Raw genomic sequence first — 14,660 nt, forward strand, 5'->3', positions numbered from 1 at the left:
GATGTTTTCAAAAACTATGTGACCTTGGGCAAGTTGGTTATTCTATCTCTATCTCATCTTTTTTAATGGGATTACCTAATACAAGGATTTGTTGCGAGAATTAAGGGAATTAATAAGCAGAGTTCTTCAGAAAGTGGCATTTAGTTTTGACTCTCTAAGTGTTTATATGATTATTATTTATGTAGGTGGCATACGAAACAGTTATTTAAATACTAGATTACATTTTAATCCTTTCCCAACAAGGTAAATGTGCAAGATGACATAAAGTTATATTCTTTCTAGAGAAAGTAACATAGGAAGACTCCCTCTAAAACATTCAATTGAGAGTAGAGAAATATGCCTTAATGAAAAGATGGGGATTAAGTAGAAGTCTACACAGTAAAGTTCATGTCTTTGGCTATTTTAAATATTAGCTTCCTAAATACTAGCAATAATCTTTATGCTTCATAATTAGAAAAATGAAACATTTACCTTTAGTTAAAATGGCTCATAGAAAATGTCTAATAAAAGACTTGTTGAGAGAAGCTTGAAATGAAAAAAAAAAAAACCTAAACAAACAAAAACACATTAATAGTTTTATGATACAACAGTATTATAAACACTACACTATCATTTTTGGTGGATTTTGCCTTCCAATTTTAGTGAGTTTCAATGGTTAGTTTAGAACAAGAGTTGTTTTGCCTTATGAATAGGAATTATACAAATCTGGCAAGAAACAAAAAAAAAACAAAGCAATCAATAAAGTATGGCAATTAATGATTGCTGATTAAGCAAAGAGCAACACATAACAAACACATTTAAAGAATAATGTACTGGCTCGGCCATACTTACATGTGTTCCCTCAAATCTCTGGGAACCTCTGCTCTTATTCCTGTCTGTATAGTTTTGCTTTTTCCAGAATGCCATGCAGTAAGAATAGTATAATATAAAGGCCTTCTCACAATGGCATTTTTCTCCCAATATGCCAATATATGTTGAAGGCTTCTACATGTCTGTTGGCAATTTGGCAACTCATATCTTTTAATCATTAAATAGTATTTCACTGTATAGATGTACCACAGAGCATCTATTTATCTAGCTATGGACATACTGTTTCAAGTTTTTGTCTGCAATGGATAGAGCTTCTATAAACATCTATTTTCATAATTCTGTGTGGACGTAAGTTTTCAACCAAATCGGTTAAATACCTAGAAGTGTGATTGCTGGATATGTGGTAGGACTGTTTAGCCTTGTAAGAAATTGCCAAACTGTGCTCTAAAGTGTCTGTTTCATTTTGAATTTCCATTAGCAATGGATAAGAGTTTCTAGCACTCTAAATTCTAGCTAGCATTTGGTGTTGTCAGCATTTTGGAATTTAGCCATTCTAATAAATATGCAGTGATATCTTGTTTTAATTGACAATCATCTAGTGATGTGTGATGCTGAGTGTCTTCTCAAATGTTTATTTGCCATCTTTATAACACCTTTGGTGAAATATGTGCTCACATAATTGGTCCATTATATAATTGAGTTGCCTGTGTTATTACATTTGAGTCTGAAGAGTGCTTTGTACCTTTTGAATATAAATATTTTATTAGATATATGTTTAGCAAATATTTTGGCTACATTTTTATTCTCTCTCTCCTATTTTTTGACTATGATTCTTTATATTCACAGGCCTATTTTGGTTTTGGGGTGGGAACTTGCCCTGCGACATCAACTCTCTTTAAAAATGAAACACATGTACAGGGTGTTAACTATGAATGGTGCTTGAAGGAACAGAAGTTTCTCTGTGTGTGTTCCTTAGTGAAGGGTGAGTAAATTTGAAGGCCAAAGACATTGTTGTACTGTATAATTTATAAAACTCTAAACTCAGTATACATTATATTTATTAAACTCAGTATACACTATATTTATTAAAAATTTTATATAATAGTAAGTTAATCTTAGCTGTCACATTTTTACTTCATAAACTTAATTTTTTAAACTTGATTCTTTTGTACCAAAAGCTTAAAATCCATACATATTGTGCAGCTATACAAAAATATTTACTGTACATTTTATAAACATTATAAATGTAGGTTACACTGAATTTATAAAAATATGCTTTTTCTTCAATAAGGTAACCTTAGCTTACTGTCAAATTTTTATTTTTTAAACTTTTAAGTTATTTTAACTTTTTTACTCTTGTAGTAACACAGCTTAAACACAATCGTATAGTACAGCTATGCAAATACATTTTATTTATATCTTTATTGCATAAACTTTTCTGTATTTTTATTTCTATGCTTTTACTTTTTAAACTTTTTTGTTGAAAACTATAATACAATACACACATTAGCCTATGCCTACACAGGTCAGGGTCATCAATATTGTTATCTTCCACCTCCATATCGTATCCCATTGAAAGGTGTTCAGGAGCAGAAAGTAACATGGAGATGTCATCTCCTGCCAAAACAATGCCCTCTTCTGGAAGCCCTCCTGAAAGGCTTGCCTGAGGCCATGTTAAAAGTTAACTTTAAAAAAAACTATATAAATAGCTGGATTACACTCTAATGGAAAGCAGCATAGTGAGTTCATAAACCAGTAACATAGTCATTTACTATCTGTATTAGTCTGTTTTTGCACTGCTAAAAAGAAATACTCGAGACTCAGTAATTTATAAAGGAAAGAGGTTTAATTGCCTTACAATTCCCAATTACTGGAGAGGCATTAGGAAACTTAACAATTACGATAGAAATGGAAGCAGTCACAATTTATATGGTGACAGACAAGAGAACATGTGTGGCCAAACAAAAGGGCTACAGGCCCCGTTCAAGCCTGCAATCCAGCAGGGCAGTGAAATTTTAAAGCTCCAAAATAATTGCCTTTGAATCCATGTCTTACATCCAGACACACTGATGCAAGCGGTTGGTTCTTATGGTCTTGAACAGCTACATTTATGTGGCTTTGCAGAGTACACCCTCCCTCCTGACTGTTTATGTGAATCTCTGTGGCTTTTCCAGGTGCACAGGGCAAGCTGCTGGTTGATCGACAATTCTGGTTTCTGGAGCTCTGTGGCTCTCTTCTCACCGCTCCACTAGGCAGTGTTCCAGTTGGGGAATCTGTATGGGACCTTCAACCCAATATTTCCCCTGTGTACTCCTCTAGGAGAGGTTCTCCATGAAGGTTTCACCTCTGTGGCAAACATCAGCCTGGACATCCAGGTGTTTCCATACGTTTTCTGAAATCTAGGCCATGGTTCACAAATTTAAATTATTTACTTTTGTGCACCTGCAGCACCATGTGGAAGCTGCTAAGCCATGGGGCTTTCAATCTCTGAAACAGGGGCATGAGCTGTACATTGGCTCCTTTTAGGCATGGCTGGGATGCAGGGTACCAGGTCATGAGGCTGCACAGAGCAGCAGTGGGGCCCTAGGCCCTGCACACAAAACAATTTTTTTTCTCCTAGTCGTTTGGTCTCTGATTGGAGGGGCTGCTCTGAAGGTCTCTAACATGCCCTGGAGACTTTTTCCCCACTGTCTTTTGGCTCCTCGTTACTTATGCAAATTTCTGCAGCTAGTTTGAATTTCTCCTGAGAAAAATGGGTTTTTCTTTGCTACTGCATTATCAAGCTGCAAATCGTTTAGACTTTTTGCTCTCTTTTAAACATAAGTTCCAATTTTAGATAATCATCTTTCTCAAGTTCAAAGTTCTACAGATCTCTACGGCAAGGCAAAAATGCTGTCAGTCTGTGTTAAAGAATAGCATAAGTGATGTTTACTCCAGTTCCCAATAAGTTCCTCATCTCCATCTGAGAGAACCTCAGCCTATACTTCATTGTTCACATCACTATCAGCATTTGGGTCAAAACCATTCAACAAGTCTCTAGGCTGCTCCAACCTTTCCCACATCTTCCTGTCTTCTTCTGAGCCCTCCAAACTCTTCTACCTCTGCTTGTTACCCTGTTTCAAAGTTACTTTAACATTTTTGAGCATCTGTATAGCAGTGCCCCACTCTGTGCAGTACCAATTTATGCAGTCTGTTTTCACACTGCTGTAAAGAAATACCCAAGACTGGGTAATTTATAAATAAAAGAGGTTTAGTTGGTTCACAGTTCTAAATGGCTGGGGAGGCCTCAAGAAACTTATAATTATGGTGGAAGTGGAAGCAGATATGGCTTACATGGCAGCAGGTAAGAGAGACTGTGGCACACAAAGAGGGAAGAGCCCCTTATTAAACCAACAGATCTCATGAGAATTCATTCAGTATCACAAGAAGAACATGAGAGAAACTGCCCATGATCCAACCAGGAGAGGTGTTCTACCAGGTCTCTCCCTCAACATCTGGGAATTATTTGAGATTAGATTTGGGTGGGGACACAGAGCCCCACCATAATGATATTACCACGTAATTATCAAGTATTACATATTCTACCTAATTGTATATGCTATTATTTTGTATGAATGGCAGTGCAGTGAGTTTCTTTGCACAAGCATCACCACAAACATGTAACACATTGTGTTATGACATTGTGAGGACTATAATGTCACTAGGCTACAGGAATTTTTTTAGATTCATTATAATCTTATAGGACCACCATTGTATATTAAATCAGTTGTTGGCAAAAGTGTTATGTGGCACAAGAATGTAGTTGAAATTAATGCAGAAAATGTTTATTTTGACTTTAAAAAAGAGCTATTTTGAAAGAAGAGGTGCGACAGTAGAATTTGGTCCAAAAACTGAGAAAATACTTAATTTTGGAAATTATTCAATTTATGTCACAATTTTACATGTAAGTAGTTTACCGTAATTAAATAACCTAGTATATGACTAGTCAATAAATGCTAATTACTTGTTTTAACTCCTTTAAATATATTACTAGTCATTCCATAAATGATAAAACTTTTCAAACTAACTTAGAAGCCTTCAGTGAAACAATGGCATGACTCTGTTTTGGAATGAATAGCCGTTTTTGGTGGGCTAGTGCTGAAAATCTCATGACTATTAATAATACAAATTTTGATTTGTGGGGGAAGGAAATGTTTCAGTTTGGGCATAGTACTTGTATAGTGCTGAATACATTTTTATTAAATGTATCAGTTAACCAATAAAAACATATTTATAACTTAAAAATGACTTTTTGGAGCACAATTCAAAAATTGTCTCACTTCAATATGAAATTTTGTCTATGAAATATCTGTTTGACCCAGACAAAAGAATTTAAAGAGAAAATCATAATAATCTTATGAAAGACTTTATCAAGTGGTTTTTCTTTTCATCTTTGAAGGAAAATTTTTGATTATAATGATGATAATTAGACACCAACTAGATCTCTGTAGTATGTTGAGCTTTATTTTGCCATATGGTCATCACTGCCTGAAGACAGGTTAAGTTTGATACTTGAATTTGGCAAAGTTTGAAGATAAAAAGAATTTTGTACTCATGAAGAATATTTGAGGACAAAATATATCCAATTTTTTTCTTTTGAATTTTTAATTTGAAATTTTCATTTTATACATCAAAGAAATTCAGTATTCTATTTCTAAAGTAGAATTTTTTACTCATTGATTAAATAACATTTTAGAATTCTTATTTGATACCTGGGCATCATGTTTTCTATTTTATGCTTTCCTTTTCTTCCCACCTGCACCTACAATGTGTGACTAAACATGCATTCATTATCACATAACTTACACCAAAGAAAGGTCATAATGAAGGTGTCTCAGCATTGCCGTATGGTTAAATTGACCCCATTGTCATTCCATGCTCATAAGTGTCCAATGAATTGCCATATTTAGAAATATGAAAAGATGAAATATTCAATTGTGTTGGCATCTTCACAGCTGCTCTACTTCTTTTTGGCAGATTCACTGCCTCTTGGCCAAGTCACAATGAGACAGATTTAAGAGCATATAATGGTACAGTATCCTCATTATCTAAGAGATAGAGATGTGAATAGAGTCAATATCAAAACATATAACTTCAGCTTTACATTTTATATCTAAAGATTGTATAACTAAAAAGTCAAAACCAAACAAAACATTTCTTCCCTCAAATATATCCATGTTCCAAAAGTGAAAATATTTCAGCTTATTAATTGCCAATTCTGACCCCCACTTACAGAGCAAATATATTGAGCCATTAATTCTTTTATCAACAACTAATATTCCCACTGTGCTAAAGATCGAATTTTTAAAGCAGTGGAGAGAACAGCATTTAGCGCTGGCAGCTAGTGGTATTATTCAGAGGCCATGCAGAGGGGTTTTATTAATTATCATTTAGTTTTTAACCTGCATCCCACAAGGATATGTTTCTTCAGTCATATAAGTGTGTGATGTAAAATGAATTTCTGTTATAATAATCCATTGAGGAATATTGTTCTCTTAAATGAAATGAGCATGCATTAATTCTAAATTTCTCTTCTGCATATTCTCTTGGAACACGCCCTGCTATTTGACTCTCTGGTAGGTCACAAGAGCCTCGTGAAGTTTTCTAAAGCTCTTTCAGTAAGTTCAGGCAGATTGGCTCTCAGACTAGAATTCACTAGTCTATATCCAGGAATTAAAATACAACAATCAGCTTCTTCAGTAAAATTCATAGTAGTAAATTCAAGCTTAAATTTTTCTTCTTTTAGTAAATTTTAAATGGGCTCCATATGAAGTTTAAGGTGTTTTTCTCCAATTCTGAGAAGAAGGTCATTGGTAGCTTGTTGGGGATAGCATTGAATCTATAAATTGCTTTGGGCAGCATGGCCGTTTTCAGGATATTGATTCTTCCTAACTGAGTATGCAATGTTTTTCCATCTGTTTGTGTCCTCTCTTATTTCTCTGAGCAGTGGTTTGTAGTTCTCCTTGGAGAGGTCCTTCACATCCCTTGTTAGTTGTATTCCTAGGTATTTTATTATCTTTGTAGCAATTGTGAATGAGAGTTCACTCGTGATTTGGCTCTCTGTTTGTCTATTATTGTGTATAGGAATGCTTTCGATTTTTGCACATCGATTTTGTATACTGAGACTTTGCTGAAGTTGCTTATCAGCTTAAGGAGATCTGGGGCTGAGACAATGGGGTTTTCTAAATATACAATCATGTCATCTACAAACAGGGACAATTTGATGTCCTCTCTTCCTATTTGAATAGGCTTTATTTCTTTCTCTCATCTGATGGCCCTAACCAGAATTTGCAAAACTATGTTGAATAGGAGTGGTGAGAGATGGCATCCTTGTCTTGTGGCAGTTTTCAAAGGGAATGCTTCCGTATTTTACCCATTCAGTATGATACTGGCTGTGGGTTTGTCATAAATAAGTCTTATTATCTTGAGATACAGTCCAATGATACCTAGTTTATTGAGAGTTTTTTAGCATAAAGAGCTGCTGAATTTTATCAAAGACCTTATCTTCATCTAATTGAGATAATCATGGTTTTTGTCTTTGATTCTGTTTATGTGATGGATTACATTTATAGATTTGCAGATGTTGAACCAGCCTTTCATTCCTAAAAAGAAGACTACCTGATCATGATATTATTGCTCTTTTCTTGGTAAATAATTCTAGTAGTCATTTTTAGGATTGATTAAGAAGGAAGATTATTATTTTTAGACTCTGTCTCAAAAATAAAATAAAACAAAGTAAAATAATTCAAATGAGCGAAGATAATAGTGTTCATTTAGGGATATGAAAGCTAGAAAAAGTGGAAAAAAGTGGCCAATTTTAAGAGGTATTACAAGACCTTATTAATAGTAACTGGTGATTGATTCGACATGGGAAACAGAGAGAGAGAGAGACAGAGAGCAATGAATTATGACACAGATTTTCTATTTTAAAATTCAAAGTTAAATAACAGAATTAAACATGATTGTATATCAAAATTTTTGTTCTTATAAAAATACAGCTATGACTATTGATACATTTAGTAATTATCTTATTTGTTATATAAAAGTTAATAGTTATTAGATCACATAACACAGATCTGACTGTCTTTTGTGTTTTCAAAGCTATTCTTATCAAAATACTTTATTTTCTTTCTTTATTTCTCCTTAAGAAAAACAGCATACAAGCTACAGAATGTGCAGACTTGATACATAGGTATATGTGTGCCAAGATGGTTTCCTGCACCTATTAACCTGTTCTCTAAGTTCCCTCCCCTCACTTCGCTCCCAACAGTCCTGGGTGTGTGTTGTTCCCCTCTCTGTGTCCATGTATTCTCAATATTCAAATCCTACTTATGAGTGAGAATGTGTGGTTTTTGGTTTTCTGTTCCTGTGTTAGTTTGCTGAGAATGATGGCTTCCAGTTTTATGCATGTCCCTGCAAAGGACATGATCTCATTCTTTTTTATGGCTACCTAGTATTCCATGGAGTACATTACCACAGTTTCTTTATCCAGTCTATCATTGATGGGCATTTGGTTTGGTTCCATGTCTTTGCTTTTGTGAATAGTGCTGTGATAAACATACATGTGCCTGCGTCTTTATGGTAGAATTATATATATTCCTTTGGATATATACCCAGTAATGGGATTGCTGGGTGAAATGGTATTTCTGGTTCTAGATCCTCGAGGAACTGCCATACTGTCTTCCACAATGGTTGAAATAATTTACATATCCACCAATGTTTTAATGTTAAAAAACAGAAATGATTTCCATCGGCTTCAGAATTTTAAAGAACATTTTCTTCAATGTGATAATTGGAAAATAGAACATTAAAAAACATTTTTTTTGGTTTTATATGTTACTTGTCAATAATTTCTTCTTGCTCTTGTGGTAGTTTTATTTCAATAAACCTGAAAAACTTTCTGATATAGTTGGACAGATTCCAATTTTACTGGACTCTGTAACTACATGTTCAGCAATAAGAGTGAGAACTTTGTCTGAAACTTAACATACATATTTGTAGGCATATGAATGATAAGGGAGTTTATGATTTTTATAGATAATAACTAAGATTAAAATATGAAATACAATTTAAAATGAGAAAACTGCTATATATTGCTATTTTCTTTAAGAGAAAAAAACTATATAAGCCTTTATTAATACTTTCTGAGCTCAGCTGTAGTTTATAGCAATCTGAAGGGTAAAATATTTTGCACGAATAATGAGGATAAATATAAAACATGCTTTTCAGTAGTATCCTGCAATATTTACAATAGCTAACAGCGTGACTTTCAGAAACTTGAGCATGTAATAGTAATTTGTCATTTTTCTCCAAGTTCGTTGACATTGTCAAGGCATATTTAACTCAGCAGGAGAATTTAAATTTTATATTTGGTGAATTCATGAAGCATTCTTTTCACTGTGAGGTTTCAGCTAAAAACACCCTTTTCAATTCTTTCAATAAATTACCGTCTATTCGCTTCTCATGGCTTCATTAGAATGTTCAGTTGCAAATAATCAAAACACCACCTGCGTTCAAACTATGTTTATATAAAAGTTTACTTCTAATTTGTAATTTGGATAATGGCTGAAGAAATGCTTATGAATATAATCTCTGTGGGCAAGCGGAGTTAGAGAATTTTTTTTCAGAGTCCCGTACAGTATAACATAATCTATTTTATCAGTGTGTTAGATTTTAATTGGCTGTGTTATATTAACTACTATTACCACGGGACGGAGGGGGGGAGAAATATTTTAAAAATTAAAACAAAGTGAAATAATGTCATTTGAAAACTAATAACTCACACACACACACACAAAAAAAAAACCGATTTGTTTGGTAGAAACTGTGTGCTTCTATCAGTTTTACTCTAACTTCGCTTGGATGGATCACGTACTCTCAAACTGGATACACACTGTACTGTACAGTAATTGTCCTCTTTCTACCAACCCCAGTCCTAAACAAGATCTCAACATTCCTGTGAATTATAATGAAGTCTTCTAATTCATGCGCACGATGGCTTCTGAAAACATCTTTTATTATGTCATTTTCTTAATGTTCACAATGCTAATACCATTGATTAAATCCATGCAATAGCAAGGTGCCATGCTACATAACAAAGGTATTATTCCCTCTATGTATGTATGTATGTATGTATGTATGTATGTATGTATTATTTTTTGAGATGGTGTCTTGCTCTGTCACCTAGGCTGGAGTGCAGTGGAGCAATCTCAGATCACTGTGACCTATGCCTCCCAGATTCAAGTGATTCTCCAGCCCCAGCATCCCGAGTAGCTAAAACCATAGGCTTGTGCCACCTCATCCAGCTAATTTTTGTATTCTGAGTAAAAACCAGATTTCACTATGTTGGCCAGGCTGGTCTTGAACTCCTAATCTTGGGTTATCCAGTTGCCTTGGCCTCCCAAAGTGGGAGGCGTGAACCAACGTGCTTGGCCCCCTGTAAAAATTTGAATAGGCATCATTACATTCGTAGTATGTCATCTACATTGTATAGAGAAGGAATCGCACTTTAATTGGTTATTTACTTTGCCCTATCAAGACACACAGCCAGGAATGCAAAAGCTAAAACTTGAACCACTTATTTTCACAACATGACATTGTTTTTAGTCTCTTATATTTAAACTTTCAGAATATGTGTTCAATTGGTATCTTGTTTTATTCTATTATGATTCTTGGGCTCACTTTCCTTTTTCTATTTGCTCTTCATGTACTTGGATACTACTTCCACCCTTGTCCATTTTTTCATTCTGTTAGAATGGTGATCATTAAAAAATCAGGAGAAAACAGATGCTGGAGAGGATGTGGAGAAATGGGAGCATTTCTACACTGTTGGTGGGAGTGTAAATTATTTCAACTATTGTGGAAGACAGTGTGGTGATTCCTCAAGTATCTAGAACTGGAAACACTATTTGACCCAGCCATTCCATTACTGGGTATACACCCAAAGGATTATAAATCATTCTATTATAAAGACACATGCACACATATGCTTATTTCGACACTGTTCACAATAGCAAAGACTTGTAATCAACCCAACTGCTCATCAATGATAGACTAGATAAAGAAGATGTGTCACATATACACATGGAATACTATGCAGCTGTAAAAAAGGATGAGTTCATGTCTTAGGAGAAATAGCTAATGTGGATGATGGGGTGATGTATGCAGCAAACTACCATGGCACATGTATACTTTTCTAACAAACTTGCAGGTTCTGCCCATGTACCCCAGAACTTGAAGTATAGTTTAAAAAAATATAAGATAGTTATTCCTAAAGGAATTTTGGCTATTGTGGACAGTGCTGCAATAGCGTAGGAGCACAATATCTCTTTTATATTCTGATAATACTGTTTTTCTTTCTTTTGAGCATATGTCTAGCAGTGGGATTGCTGGATTATATGGTAGCTCTATTTTTAGTTTTCTGAAAAACCTCCAAACTCTTCTCCATAATGGCTGTACTAATTTACATTCCCAAAAACAGCGTACAAGGGTTCCCTTTTCTCCACACCCTCATCTGCATTTGTCACTGCCTGTCATTTGGATAAAAGCCATTTTAAATAGGGTGAGAATATCTCATTGTAGTTTTGATTTCCATCTGTCTGATGATCAATGATAGTGAGCACCTTTTTATATGCCAGTTTGCCATTTGTATGTCTTCTTTTGAGAAACGCATATTCAAATGATTTGCCAAATTTCATGGAATTATTAAAATTTTTCCTGTAGAGTTGTTTGAGTCCTTATGTATTCTGATCATTAATATCTTGTCAAAATGGGTAACTTGTGTATATTTTTTCCCTTTCTGTGGATTGTCTCATCACTGTATTAATTGTATACTTTTCTGTGATGAAGCTTTTTAACTTGATGCAATCTCTTTTGTACATTTCTGCTCTGGTTTTCTACGCTTGTGAGGTGTTGCTCAGGAAATCTTCGCCTAGACTACTATTCTGGAAAATTTCCCAAAAGGTTTCTTACAGTAATTTTATAGTATGAGGTCTTAGGTTTATATATTTTATCCATTTTGGCTTGATTTTTTATTATTGCAAGAGATAGGGGATTCATTTCATTATTTTCCATATGGATATACAGTTTTCCCAGCACCATTTATTGAAGATACTGTTTTTTTCTCAATGTATGGAGTTATTTCTGAGTTCTCTGTTCTGCTCCACTGCTCTATGTGTCTGCTTTTATGCCAGGACCATGTTTCTTTGATTACTGTAGTTCTGCAGTACAATTTGAAGTCAGGTAACGTGATTGCTCCAGGTTTCTTCTTTTTGCTCAGGACAGATTTTCCTATTTTTGGCCTTTTGTGGCTCCATCTACATACATGCATTTATTTATTTATTTATTTATTTATTTATTTATTTATTTATTTATTTATTTTTGGCTGTTTCTGTGAAGACTCTTATTGGTATTTTGATAGAGGTTGCATTGAATCTGTAGATTGCTTTAGGTAGTGTAGGCATTTTCACAGCATTGATTCTTTTTACACATTAACATGGACTGTTTCTCCATTTTTTGTGCACTCTTCAGTGTCTTGCACCAAAGTTTTGTGGTTTTTATTGTGGAGATCTTTTACTTCTTTAGTTAAGTTTATTCCTAGATATTTTATTTTATTTGTAGCCATTGTAAATGAAATTTTTAAAATTTAGCCAGATTTTTCACTGTTAGCCTATAGGAATTCTACTGATTTTTGTATGTTGATTTTTTTTTTTTTAATATAAACTGGGAGAAAGTTTGACCACTTTGATCTTGTTACTTCTATTGCTATGCTCAGGTTATTTTATTTCTTCATGGTGTGGCCTCGGTACATTGTATGTGACTAGGAATTTGTCTATTTTGTCTAGGTTTTCTGATTTATTGAAATACAGTTGTTCATAGTATCCTCTAATAAACCTTTAAGTTTCTGTGGCATTGGTTGTAATATCTCCTTTTCTATTTTTGATTTTTATGAATTTAGGTTTTCTATATTTTTTTATTTTTTTGGTTTGGCTAAAGATATGCTGATTTTGTTTATCTTTTCATAAAAACACAATTTTGTTTACCTTTTTATTTCATTGATCTCATGTATTGTAATTTTTAAATTTTGATTTTGTTTATTTCTGCTGTAATCTTTACTTTCTTTTTTTTCTTCAAACGTTGGGTTTAGTTTTCTTTCACTTTTCTAGTTGCATTATTAGATGGATTATTGGGTTATTCAAAGTTTTTCTACACTTTCAGATGCAGGTAATTATAGCTATACACTTTCATCTTAGTACTGCTTTTTTTTTTTTTGTATTCCACAGGCTTTTGCTGTATTCCATAAGAATTTCATAGGTTTTCTTTTTAATTATCATTAGTTTCAAACATGTTAAATTTTTATTCTAGTTTCCTCATTGGCCCACTATCATTCATGAACTTATTATTTAATTTCCATGTGTTCGTATATTTTCAAACTTACTTTGTTATTAATTTCTAGCTTTCTTGTGTTGTTGCCAGATAAGATATTGAATGGGATTTTATTATTTTTTCTTCTCTTTTGTTTGGTGGTCTAACATATTGGCTATCCTTCAGAATGATTCATGTGCTCAGGAGAAGAATGTGTATTTTGCAGCCAATAGTAAAATATTCTGTAAATGTTCCTTAGGTCCATTTGTTCTTCAATGGATTAAGTGTAGATTAAGCCCCATGTGTCTTTGTTGATTTTCTGTCTGGATGTTCTGTACCTGCTGAAACTGGAGTGTTGAAATCTACAGTTATTATTGTATTGGTATCTATCTGTCTCTTTAGCTCTATTAATACTTGTTTTGTGTATTTGGGTGCTCCAACATTGAGTGCATACATGCTTAAATTGTTATATTATCTTGCTGAATTTGTCACTTTACAATACAATAACCCTTTTTTATTTTATTTTTTTGTCTTGAAATCTATTTTTTCTGATATAAGTATACATATTCCTGACTCCTTTTTTTTTTTTTAGTCTGTTCAATCACTCTATGTCTTTTGATTAGAGAGTTTAGTCTATTTACAATCACTGTTATTGATATGTGAGGACTTCTACCATTTTGTGATTTGTTTTTTGGGTGTTTTGTGGTCTCCTCGTCCCATTTTTCTTTCTGCCTTTCTATTAGTAAAGTATTAATACTTTAACCTCTATCTCCACTTCCTCTTTCAGACAAGTGCCTCTTAGATTTGCCCTGTGGAGGCTATTTTCTAGAAAGTAGCCATGTTTCATACTTTTTACTTCTTTATTCTTTCACTTCTCTTTACTACTTTTGTTTCCTCTTACTTTGTATTTTCCATCAGGCTATCTTCAAGCTCACTAATTCTTTCTTCTTCTTGGTAAAATCTGCTTTAGCTAAAGAATTTGAGCTTGATTCTTTTAAATTATTTTAATCTCTTCGATAAATTTATCTCATAGTATTCCGAATTCCTTCCCTGTATTACCTTGGATTTCATTTAGCTTCCTCAAATCAGCTATTTTGAGTTCTCTGTCTGAAATGTCACATATTTCTGACACACCCTCTGGATTTTGTCATTTGTGCATTATTAAATTCATATGATGAGGTCATGTTTTTCTGGATGGTCTTGATGCTTTTGGATGTTTGCTGTGTCTGGGAATTGAAGAGTTAGGTATTACTTGCAGTGTTCACAGTGTGGGTTTGTTTGGATCCATTCTTCTCGGGAAGACTTTCTGATATTTGAAAGGACTTCAGTAGTTGATTTCAGCCGTTAGCCACTACAGGCTCTTTAATTTAGTTTTTACCCCAAACCTGGCACTGTTGTATTGCAGATTCATAGAAGTACCACCAAGGTGGTCTTGGTTAGAATCTGGA

Source organism: Saimiri boliviensis, chromosome 9 (genome assembly GCF_048565385.1).
Source record: "Saimiri boliviensis isolate mSaiBol1 chromosome 9, mSaiBol1.pri, whole genome shotgun sequence".
NCBI classification, from domain to species: domain Eukaryota; kingdom Metazoa; phylum Chordata; class Mammalia; order Primates; family Cebidae; genus Saimiri; species Saimiri boliviensis.